We start from the raw sequence: 12,933 nt of genomic DNA, 5'->3' as shown, positions 1-12,933 counted from the left end.
ATGGGTTACTTCCGGGTTTTGCTGCATGCGCAGAAGCGCGAAATCATGTGCGCATGTGCAGACACGGCTCTTTGAGTTGCGGGCTTTTCACGTTATAGACTGGCCTCTGGAACGGATCCCGTCCGTAACACAAGGTACCACTATATATGCATTTTGGTAAACATTGCTTGCCTGGAGAATGGCATTGCAAAATTCAGAGAAGTGGAAATTTCAAAGGATGGGTAGGTTCCAGTTCTTGTACTGTTTGGGAAAGTGCAGAATTCGTAGGTTGTGAACCGAATCTATTTTCTCCACCATCACATAAGCCTTCCCCATTCCAGAGTATTTTCTTTTTCAATTACACACTTTATTGTGGATATCTGTATTTTGTTCATTGCGCTCGGCTTCTACATTTTTAATATAATTTTTTATATTGAAAGAAAAACATAGCAATGCAGCTGCTGAAGTAAGTTGTAGAAAGCAAACACATTTTCTTCTCCCTTCTCCTTTGTATATCATGTCAGAATCTGATTTGACCAGCAGGTCCCTAGTCTTCATTTTTTTGCTTTTAATGGTGGAGACTGTGGAGTCAAAGCCAGTATCTCATTGTTATGCATGAATAGGAAGTATTCCTGTACTTATTTGCATTCATTAGCTGTAGGTAGTTCCTCTGTAGGGGTCCCTAGTCTTGTTTTTACAGTGCTTTTCGCGGTGTTTCTGAGGCACGTGAATTTTTATGATCTGTTGCATGTTCGTGCAATTTCCTGCCCTGTAATGGTATCGGTTTTCCGGGCACAGAGGAATAGAAACGAAAACCCAGGAGCCCGCATTAGCATAAAATGTCCCAGTTCTGTCAGTTTGATTAATTTGTCTCTTTGTCTCCACTCTATATGATAAGTGCTATTAATGGCTGCAACACTTCATATGTCAAAGTCTTTCTTCCTAATGACTTGAAAATGTGGTTTATTTCCCCCCTTTTGTATTATTTTCCTCATTTAGCATTCCACTCAAGTGTAGATTTATGCTGCGCTCTTTCATTATCTTACTGGTTGCAGCACTCGAGTGATTACATATGGTGTTGGGGTATGCGTAAAGATGTGATCCCAGGGGTAGCAGCTGCTGATGCAAGCTGAAAATAGATCCTGCGTATGCTCAGCACTTTCCCCAGAGGTCTTTTATTTATTAGTAACAGTCTTCGTGCAGGGCAGCTTGGATCCTCATTTAGCAGGATGACTCTTTGCCTTTCAGAGAAAGGCAGTGACTTTGCTCTATTTACCGACTGCTGTGTAATTTTATTTGTTTATTTATTTATTTGCTGCTCCTTGCTTTGTATATCCGTGCGGTGATATCACCTAAGCGCAAATTGTAATACAACCCTGATTTATAATGAAGTCAAGATATGACAGGCTCCATTTGAAGTAATGGAACCAGGCAGATCTAAGGTTTAAATTAAATAATCCTATTTGTAAGACAGCGCTTGTACATGGCGCACTGATTTAAACCGAACTCTGGGCTTTCTCCAGTGATTTCTTACACTCGGTATTGTTTCTCTATTCTGTTTTTCCATAGGGGATTTTTTTCCTGTTATAAATTCATTCAAGAAGATTTCATCTGCCTTATGTACTGTTAAAAGAACTAGCCTGATCCTCATGTTTCATCATTTCCTGCATGCAAAAAATATATGCCTTGTCTCAAGCATAACTCCTATACAGCCTTTCTGAAATGTGTCGTACATTTTTTAATCTTTTTTTTTAGACTGACTCTCTCCAAACCTGTAAAATGCCTACACATTTTGTTTCATAGGACAAAATAAGCAGAGCTTTGTGTTGAGGTGGGGATTTAAACCAGGGAAGCCTTGCCAGGAATAAAGGGTTAAATATCTCCTCCCCAGCACCGCACCCCTGGCCCTATTTCTCCCCTACGTCTGCCAGCCCCATGATTCTTTTAAGCATAAAAAAAGCAAACGTCAGGACCTTCCACCATCTCATCAAGCTGCATCCTTCATTTGAAAGATTTGTATTTTCATATGCATACCATAGTATTTATGTGTAGGAAACTTTCTATTTTGGAAGCTTTCAGAAGCATGTGAAAATGTAGCATTCTTGGCTGGGAGAAGAAGAAAAAAGGAATTCAGTTATATAGGCCAAAACTGGACTAGGATGAACATGCTTCTTTCCACCCATCCCTGAGATTTCTAGACAGCAAAATCAAAGTTTCCAGTATGTTTACAGCTTTATTAAAATAAAAAGTCAGCAGGGAAATAGTGGCAATGTCATCTGTTTCCGCTTCCCCTTCTTTTTTAATACATAAAGCATTTATGAATAAATGTAAATAATAATTAGTAATACAGAGAGAGAGAGAGAGACTTCCTTTCAGATGGAAATCGAGATGAAACCAACTTCCAGGCTCTATTAAGTTCATTGTGCAACTATGAACCTTACAAGAAGCTGTCTTTCATCTGATAGTACTGCACAGGTGTGACCAGTTCTACCAATCAGCATTGCCCCTGGAAGTGCTCCCATTGAAAAAAAGATTGCTTTATAGGATCACCCCCCACCCCCTCACTGTTTATTCTCACCAACACTGATACTCATACAGGTGATACATGAGTTACTAGTATTACTGTGGTTTGTAGTATAATCTGTCATCAGAAGGATTAATGATTAATGATTAATGACTTTAAACTTTATTATGAATCAGCAGCGTTCTGCTGGCTGAAAGACTGGCTGCTTCTTGAGAACACAGACATTTTGGATTTAGAAGGTTTTAACAACGTTTTTGGGTGGCATGCATATTTGTGGTATGACAAGGTTAAAGCACATAAAGCATTTAAAAACCATATTGTTAGGAAAGCATTGTTTAATGTTTGGATTAGATATAAGGATTTATTGGAAAATAAAACCCCAAGGTGGTTGTCACCAATGGAAGCGAAAGCCCAGAAAAAGCTCAATATGGAGGCCAAATGGAAGAAATATTGGGAAATTTGGGAACAAGAAGGAGATAGACTGAAATTGCAGAGTTTTGAGAAACTAAAAAACAAAGTGCAAGACTGGCTTCATTATTTTCAGATAATGGAGGCTTACAATTTGGATAAGAAAGTTGGCTTCCAGGTGGAAAAATCCAAATTGGAAACAGAACTGTTAGAACCCAAAACTAAGATTTTGTCAAAAATGTATAACTTGCTGTTGAAATGGAACACTCAGGATGAGACGGTTAAATCTGCTATGATTAAATGGGCACAAGATGTTGGACATAACATTATGTTTGCTGACTGGGAACAGTTGTGGACCACTGGGATGAAATATACGGCATGCAATGCCTTAAGAGAAAATATTATGAAAATGATATACAGGTGGTACATGACCCCAGTCAAGCTTGCAAAAATTTATCATTTGCCCGATAATAAATGTTGGAAATGTAAAGAAAATGAAGGTACATTTTTTCACCTTTGGTGGACCTGCCCTAAGATTAAGGCTTTCTGGGAAATGATTTATAACGAATTGAAAAAGGTATTTAAATATACCTTCTTGAAGAAACCAGAGGCTTTTCTCTTGGGCATGGTCGGCCAGTTGGTGTTAAAAAATGATAGAACTTTCTTTATGTATGCTACAACAGCAGCAAGAATACTTATTGCAAAGTATTGGAAGACGCAAGATTTACCCACTTTGGAAGAATGGCAGATGAAGTTGATTGACTGTATGGGATTGGCAGAAATGACTGGCAGAATCCGCGACCAGGGAGAAGAGTCGGCAGAAGAAGATTGGAAAAAATTCAAAGACTATTTACAGAAATATTGTAAAATTAAAGAATGTTGAATGATGTTGGATTGAAATCAAGTGGTTTCTAGCTGTAATGGTATAAAGGAATATGAACAAATGGTTTTTTACAAGTAAAAATTTAAGGTTATAATAACCTAAAATGTTGGATAAAAAATAAGGTGTTATTTTTAGCTGTAATGCTTTGAGATAAGGATTTGCTGAACAAACAATTCGAACTGGAGATACAAGAAGGGGAGGTATGAGGAGGTCAGGGAAATATGTCATTGAAAAATAAGTTGTGAAATTTATGTGTTTTTAATAATTTTTTTTGCTTTTTTCTTTTTGTTTGTATAAAAATTGAAAACTTTAATAAATATCTTTTGAAAAAAACAGAAGGATTAATGGTTAGTATTAGTATTAGTATTCATGTTGGTAGTATTAATATTATCTTCCCCCACCCAAAGGGTAATGGGACATACCTAAATTCTATGGCTAGATAATGCCTTGCAGAGCATTCCATCTCCAATAACAATATATTTGCCATGTGTTTCAGCTTTCTAACCTTAGTGAGAGCCCTCTGAAGGAAATAAAAGGGAGTGGGGCATCTGAACTAAAATATACTATCTATAGTAAATACTTCAAGAGCCTCTACTGGTGACATTCTCTACCGCTTTTCATGAGCGGGGGGGAGGGGGGAATTGGAAACCATGGCGTTGGAGTTGACCCGAAGTGTGCCTTTGAAACAATGAGCTCTTCACTGAAAGAGAACACTTCAGAACAAGCCACATTTGACCTACTTATGCTGCCAAAGAGGGATGCTGTTAGAAAGCAAAGGGAAAACTGAAAGGCAAATGGAATGCGGAAGAATTTATGGTTTCCACTGCAGGAAATGCAGCACTTTAGCAAGGAGCCTTTGTAAGAGGGATGGTTCGTGCTCTGTCTGTCAGGGCGAGAGTGTGCTGTGGTGCCCTTCTGTTTTATTCTTCAGGTTGCATCCTCGCCATCCTGACCTTGTGCAGGCAAGCTTCAAAGAAGGGTGATTTGCCGCCCCCACCCCCCAGTGATTTGCTGTTTAAGAGTTAGACATGAACGTGCAATGCTGTGAAAGTGATTTCTTGAGTTGAATGCAACAAAAGGAAGTTGAGGGGAGTCATGAACAAACAATAGAGCAGATGGCAGAAGAACCATGAAGTAGATAAATGTGAAGTTGGATTTGCATTCATTTTGTAATATTTTATAGTATACTGGGCAGAAAATAGATTTGCTCCTTCATAGCTTTTTGTTGTTTTCTCCTTTGCCGCTTGCTGCAATGTCTTTGGGTCTTCTAGAATCTGTCTGGTTCCAATTCATTTAAATTTTTCTCAAGCAATCTGTACATATGGACCTCAACCTATGTCCTTCATATGAGCAAAATGCTAACTCCCACCCCCCACCCACACCAAGTTTCTGTTCCTCAAAGTAACCAGGCTTGCACCTATTAACTCATATTGGCCCATTTTAATCTAAGCCTCCATTATCTGTTTTCTCGTTTTAGAAAAGGTATATCTTCTATTCTTTCTTTAAAAAAACATAAACATTTGCCATATCAGTAGTGTTTAAATAGATAGCTTAATTTAATTTCCTTTTTTCCACTTGAATCCATAGGCACAACCACATCCAAACTATATTCCAGTGCAATTCATCTATAAAGAAACAAATGGCTGAATTTGAGTTTAATAGACTTGCTGATTCGGAAACCAAATTTGGTGATCAGAGAAACCCTACGTTTTTCTGCTGCTGTCAGTATTCAAAAAAAGTCCACCAGCTCAAGCCTTCAATGGGCTTTGTGCAAATAAAGAATGTCAAGAGTGTCACATAATTAATGCTACAGAGAGCTGATTAAAATTATCCTTAATTAAATTAACTAAGTTTTGTGGTGCTTAGAAGAGTGATCTTAAGCACTTAAAAAAGAAGACATGACTCCACTCTTGAGGTTTGTGTGGATTTGCATGGATTTGCAGATTTTGTATGCTACTATAGTTGTAGCAACATAGAATGGTTGTTTTGTAAGGTGTTGATCATTCGTTCTTGTTTCCTTCTCTGCTGTCTATGGTAGAAAGAAACGGGCGCACGTGGTGGGGGGGGGAGAATAACACTTTACTTTGACATCAGTAGCAAGATGACAAATTATGCTCATAAAAACAAGAACCTATTTTTCTTGAAGCTGTCTAGGAGAAAGAGAGGCTACCTATCACTTCAGAAGCAGGAGCCAGCAATCTGCCAAAGATGTAGAAGCATGTGGGGGTGTAATAGCCAGCAAGGCTTCAGTTGTCATCGAAGGAGAAAGAAAGAGTTCCCAGTGAGGCAAATGTTTTTTGTACGCTGTGCTAAATTTTGGTTAGTGCTGAATTGCTGAATGTGAATTCTCCTTCCCTCCTTCCCTCTCCCAACATTTTTTTCCTCTTCAAGTTTGTAGGTGTATCACCCCTCCCCCCCCCACTGGACTTGTATTCATTTTCTACTGAGAATAGCTTCCCTTCTTGCCATGTCAAGATCGATTTCATAGTCCTCTTCCTTGTATTTTGAAGTAAAGGAGATGCATGCAATAAGGAAAGGAATTATAAAGCCACTAAATTTGCCAAATGAGGACCTCGTCTTAGTTAAGAGGCACTAAACCATGATATTAATTTTCTAATTACTAAATATAAGATGATTCAGCATGCAGAAGGCTATGTTTTTCATCATACGGAAGTAAATGAATGAACCATCCGAGTATCATTTTGCTGTTCATTATTTTATTCAGACAGCGTTAATTGCAGTTATTTTCTTTGAGTGTCTCTGAAAGTTTATTTATGCTGTTAATAAGCTTGAGCAGCTGTAGTGGTACTGACTGCCAGAACTGTAGCTTTTTTTTCTTTCTTTTTTTGATACACTCTAGTGTAGCAATAAAGCAGTTGGAATATAAATTCAAAGTGAGCATGATCCTGTCTTAACAGATGGAACCTGAGCTTGCTCACACATGCACTCCATATTCTTTTCCTCTCACATATGCATACACACTTCCTCTGGCAAAATGGTTTTATCATTCTCAGTTGAAACCCCGCAAACAATAGCATAGAAAGAAAGACTTCTGTCCGATGGCATTAATCTAAAACTATAATGATGTGGGGAAGTGAGAGCCTGGCATGCTTTGGTCCATGGGGTCACAAAGAGTCGGACACGACTAAACAACAACATAATGGTCTGGATTGTATTGCAGTTGCTATTATCTCTTAGGTGTTACAAAAGCGGAGAACTATAATGGATGAAATAGCTGTCTAGTGCTGGTCAAAGGGAAGACCTGCCACCTTCTTAGAATCATAGAATCATAGAGTTGGAAGAGACCACAAGGGCCATCGAGTCCAACCCCCTGCCAAGCAGGAAACACCATCAGAGCACTCCTGACATATGGTTGTCAAGCCTCTGCTTAAAGACCTCCAAAGAAGGAGACTCCACCATACTCCTTGGCAGCAAATTCCACTGTCGAATAGCTCTTACTGTCAGGAAGTTCTTCCTAATGTTTAGATGGAATCTTCTTTCTTGTAGTTTGGATCCATTGTTCCGTGTCCGCTTCTCTGGAGCAGCAGAAAACAACCTTTCTCCCTCCTCTATGTGACATCCTTTTATATATTTGAACATGGCTATCATATCACCCCTTAACCTCCTTTTCTCCAGGCTAAACATGCCCAGCTCCCTTAGCCGTTCCTCATAAGGCATCGTTTCCAGGCCTTTGACCATTTTGGTTGCCCTCCTCTGGACACGTTCCAGTTTGTCAGTGTCCTTCTTGAACTGTGGTGCCCAGAACTGGACACAGTACTCCAGGTGAGGTCTGACCAGAGTAGAATACAGTGGCACTATTACTTCCCTTCTGGTCCTTTCTGTTCAATAACTTAGTCTAGACCTTTTGGTTCCTACTGCCCACTAATGCATCTTTCTTAATGGTAAAATTTCCTTACTGCCCACCAGTGCTTGATGGAAGGAGGATTCAGTTTGTGCTGTAGAACCCCCTACCACCCACCTAGAATCCTGAAACGCCCACTAGTGGGCAGTAGGGACCAGGTTGACAACCCCTGGTCTAGACAATTGGAAACATAGATGACAGCAAGGAGAGGGTGTGTGCATAGTGCCTATAGACAACACAAAGTAGTGAATGCTACAAGAGAAGGCCAAAATTAATTGGTTCCTGACTCTTGGAGATGGAGATGCTTTCTCAGCTCCCCCAAATTAATTCACAAGATAGGATTTCCCAGCGTCTGATTTTACGCCATATCAGTTAGTGACTTGAACCCTCTGCTTTTCCTTACTGAGTGGAAGCAGCTTCTGTTCATGAAAAGCCCCCTTTACTCATGATAAGTCCCTTCCATCAGTAGAAATGATGCAAATACAGTGAAAACTTCAGATCTTGGGCCACTGGTCTTAAGCACATTTAACTAGGCAGGGGGCAGTAGGTGGGCCATGTAGGTGTCATGCAGGGTCTGACCTGACCTGGATGTCTCTTCCAGCACCAAACATCCAGGCAGCCTAGAGCGTCAGAAGACACTTGAGAGCTTGCGAAGTCTCCCGTCTCCAACCCAGATGAGGGAGACCTTGGGCTTCTTGAGGAGTTCTCAGCAGTCTTGTATCCAGAGCTCCAATTCATCTCTGGCAAAATAACCTCATTTCCAAGTCAGAGGGGGAGGCAGGTGGAATCTCCTCTCAGCCTCAGATGGTGGATGCCAGAAATTTCAGGCTCAGGTGGCTACCTTGCAAAGGAGTGTGCACCGGAGAATGCAGAGCTACCTAGGAATAAGGGGCTCAGGCAGTGTGTCCATGGGTTCCATGTAAAAGTACTCTTGCGGTTCACTTGGTATGAAAAGTTGGACCATCCTGACCTAGACCCTGCTTTTTCTATTCCCTTGTTCCTGAGTGTTTCCATTGTGCCTACTATTGCCCTGGTTTTGTGTTTGTGGGATTGGTGTTGGGAGAGAGAGCCTCTGCCTCAAGAATTGAGTTCTAATCCAGTTGACGCTAAACAGTATGCAAAAAATACATAGTTAAGAACATGAATGTTGGTGCCTGGGCAGCAGCACCTATTCCACAAAAAATGCAGAGTAAGCCTAAACACCCCGTTGTTTTCTCTCCAAACATGACTGAAAGCAAGTACACTCTTAAGTTTGAGTGTGCCCTTTGTGTCTTTCTCCATCAAGTGGATGTAGAATGCTTTTGAGCTAATAGTACCTTTTAAAAATGTTCTTTATACTCCTACTGAGGAAAGAGAAATGACTATAGAAGAGGCGTTGTTCATTATGTAAGTAGACTGCTGTTCTAAAGCTTCTCTCAAAATGTTGAAGGCATGGCTATAGTGTTATATACTAGTATGCAGCACAATCCAAACATCGTTAGTTTGATCTGTTATTTGGGGGTGTAGCTCCTTGTTTAAGTTGAGGGCACCACTAAAGAATGACCCCTTTTTCAGCAGAGCTATGCTGACACTTTGCATGCAAAGAATGAATTAAAATGCAAGCTGCGCCAGTCTTGAGAATCACTAAGAGTATAGGAACAAAGTACAATAAGTGCCAAATTCGGGGGTGGGGGATAGAATGGGGGGAAATAAGGGATTGGTGTTTCAGATTCTCCCAAAAGACTAGAAATTGAAAGCTATAGATAATCACTTTATGGTTGTTTTGGATGGTATATAAAGGCCTGCAGGAAGACAGGATATTTATACATGGCTGCAGCCTACCAGTTAATGATTTTAATTGCCTTGTTATCTAGTCAAGTGGAATCCTCTTTTGACAGTGGATATCTTCAGTAGCCCAGCTGAAGTTCCCACCATTTGGAACATTAGAATAGCTTAGTTGCGTTGCTGATTCAAGTGTTTTTCTCCTCAATATTTTTTTTCTTTGCCGCTCAGTAGTAACATTGCCTCCTTTTGAAATACTAGCCTCCTGATTGTACATAGTCTTGAGCACACACAGTCAATAATTTATCGAAAAATTCCTGGTGGCGTTTTCATGTTTGGATATTTTATAATGGTCCGGGTATAATTCTGCTTTCCGGTCCTTGCTTGATGCGCTTGCTATGATGCATACTCACTAAGTGTCGTTTTTGCTAAAACGTACACAAAATCTGCATTCCCCAGCCTACTCAGCAACATTTACTAGCAGATGCTGACTGGAGGGCTCTTGCCATGAAGGCTTAATTTCACTGCAAAATACACCAGAGTGTGTTTTCCAGAATGCTGTCAAAAGTATTTGCATAAATCTCCAAGCTGAATCCTGATTTGTGTAGAAAAAGCGAAAGCAAATGGCCTCTCTGCACAATAAGTTGAAGAATCAGTGGTGGGGTTGCACAAGAATAATAATAATAATAATAATAATAATTTATTATTTATACCCCGCCCATCTGGCTGGGCCTCCCCAGCCACTCTGGGCGGCTTCCATAAAAACCAAAAATACAGTAAAATATCACACGTTAAAAACTTCCCTGAACAGGGCTGCCTTAAGATGTCTTCTGAATGTCAGGTAGTTGTTTATCTCTTTGACATCTGCTGGAAGGGCATTCCACAGGGCGGGCGCCACTACCGAGAAGGCCCTCTGCCTGGTTCCCTGTAGCTTTGCTTCTCGCAATGAGGGAACCACCAGAAGGCCCTCGGCGCTGGACCTTAGCGTCCGGGCAGAATGATGGGGGTGGAGACGCTCCTTCAGGTATACTGGACCGAGGCCGTTTAGGGCTTTAAAGGTCAGCACCAACACTTTGAATTGTGCTCGGAAACGTACTGGGAGCCAATGTAGGTCTTTCAAGACCGGTGTTATATGGTCTCGGCGGCTGCCCCCAGTCACCAGTCTAGCTGCTGCATTCTGGATTAGTTGTAGTTTCCGAGTCACCTTCAAAGGTAGCCCCACGTAGAGCGCATTGCAGTAATCCAAGCGGGAGATAACCAGAGCATGCACCACTCTGGCGAGACAGTCCGCAGGCAGATAGGGTCTCAGCCTACGTACCAGATGGAGCTGGTAAACAGCTGCCCTGGACACAGATTTGACCTGTGCCTCCATGGACAGCTGTGAGTCCAAAATGACTCCCAGGCTGCGCACCTGGTCCTTCAGGGGCACAGTTACCCCATTCAGGACCAGGGAATCCTCCACACCTGCCCGCCTCCTGTCCCCCAAAAACAGTACTTCTGTCTTGTCAGGATTCAACCTCAATCTGTTAGCCGCCATCCATCCTCCAACCGCCTCCAGACACTCACACAGGACCTTCACCGCCCTCACTGGTTCTGATTTAAAAGAGAGGTAGAGCTGGGTATCATCCGCATACTGATGAACACCCAGCCCAAACCTCCTGATGATCTCTCCCAGCGGCTGCATGTAAATGTTGAAAAGCATGGGGGAGAGGACAGAACCCTGAGGCACCCCACAAGTGAGAGCCCAGGGGTCTGAACACTCATCCCCCACCACCACTTTCTGAACACGGCCCAGGAGGAAGGAGCGGAACCACTGTATGACAGTGCCACCAGCTCCCAGCCCCTCAAGACGGTCCAGAAGGATGTTATGGTCGATGGTATCAAACGCCGCTGAGAGATCCAGCAGAACTAGGAAACAGCTCTCACCTTTGTCTCTAGCCCGCCGGAGATCATCAACCAGTGCGACCAAGGCAGTTTCAGTCCCATGATGAGGCCTGAACCCCGACTGGAAGGGATCCAAATGGTCCGCTTCTTCCAGGCGTGCCTGGAGTTGCTCGGCAACTGCCCGCTCAATCACCTTGCCCAAGAATGGAAGATTTGAGACTGGGCGATAGTTGGCCATCGTGGCCGCATCTAAAGATGGTTTTTTAAGAAGCGGTTTAATAACCGCCTCTTTCAGCGGGTCTGGGAAGGCTCCCTCACGGAGGGAAGCATTCACCACCCCACGAAGCCCATCGCCCAGTCCTTCCCGGCTAGCTTTTATAAGCCAGGATGGGCAAGGATCCAGGAGACAGGTGGTTGGCTTCACTCGTCCAAGCAGCCTGTCCACATCCTCGGAGGTAACAGATTGGAATTGATCCCACTCAACTTGACTAGACAGAACTCTAGCACTCTCCCGCCCCGGCCCTGCTCCCACGGTGGAGTCTACTTCTTCCCGAATCTGAGCGATTTTATCTGCAAAAAACTTTGCAAAATCATTGCAGGAGAACATGTGGCCCATACTGGGCCCCGATGTTGCAGGTGGTTCCGCTAAATTGTGAACCACCTGAAAAAGTCTCCTGCTGCTGTTTTCTGCAGATGCAATAGAGGCGGTGAAGAAATTCTTCTTCGCCGTCGCTATCGCCACTTGGTAGGCTCGACGTTGAGCTCTAACCTGTGTCCGGTCAGATTCGGAATGAGTTATCCGCCACCGGCGCTCTAGCCGTCTCAACGATTGTTTCATTGCCCTCAGATCCGTGGAAAACCACGGGGCTGTCCGGGCTCCATGCAATCGGAGAGGGCGCTTCGGAGCCAAACAGTCAATAGCCCTGGTTAACTCCACATTCCAGCGGGCCACCAGGGAATCAGCTGAAAGGCCATCAACATGGGATAAAGCATCCCCTACCACTCTCTGGAAACCATTTGGATCCATTAAGTGGCGGGGGCGGACCATCCGAATTGGTCCCACCTCCCTGCAGAGGGGATGGGTCGCAGAGAAGTCCAGTTGCACCAGGAAGTGATCTGACCATGGCACTTCTTTCGTTTCACTTTTACTTAGTGTCAGATCACCAACATCCATAGAGGTAAACACCAGGTCCAAGGCATGTCCGCGGCTATGGGTTGGGCCAGACTTATTCAGGGACAGCCCCAAGAAGTGTTTCTTTGTTATTTCCCTCAGAGTGGCTCTTCAGATGTGGGTCTATTTCACTGCCCAAGAATTTGAATGTGTTTTTTAAAAATATAATAAAAATGTTATATTCCCCTTGATAGCTTATCTCCAGCTTTTGAATTCAAAAAGGTATAACAATAGTTTTAACAGTAGAGATGAACATCTCTGCTCCCCATCTTCACCCTCCTCCCAAATCCTCCCAATTTTGTAAGCTTATTTTTTTATTTACTTAGACTACAATCCAGAGATGCCCTTATTTTCAAATTTTGGTTTTTTAAAAAAATAAATCAAAATGTTAAGCCACTACATTTAAAGAACTAGAGCCAGATCCTCAGGAAACACTCTTCAGACTTGTCTGTCTGGATGAA

At 42.4% G+C, this 12,933-nt stretch overlaps 1 protein-coding gene across 4 annotated transcripts in view; it reads left to right on the top strand.

The window, feature by feature from the left end:
- The window catches only part of BACH2 (BTB domain and CNC homolog 2), a 180,104-nt gene that overhangs the window by 139,691 nt on the left and 27,480 nt on the right, over window positions 1-12,933 (top strand). The window lies entirely within an intron of this gene.

Source organism: Podarcis raffonei, chromosome 3 (genome assembly GCF_027172205.1).
Source record: "Podarcis raffonei isolate rPodRaf1 chromosome 3, rPodRaf1.pri, whole genome shotgun sequence".
Lineage (NCBI taxonomy): Eukaryota > Metazoa > Chordata > Lepidosauria > Squamata > Lacertidae > Podarcis > Podarcis raffonei.
The sequence above is the reverse complement of the archived record's forward strand: the minus strand, read 5'-3'. Positions and strand labels throughout refer to the sequence as shown.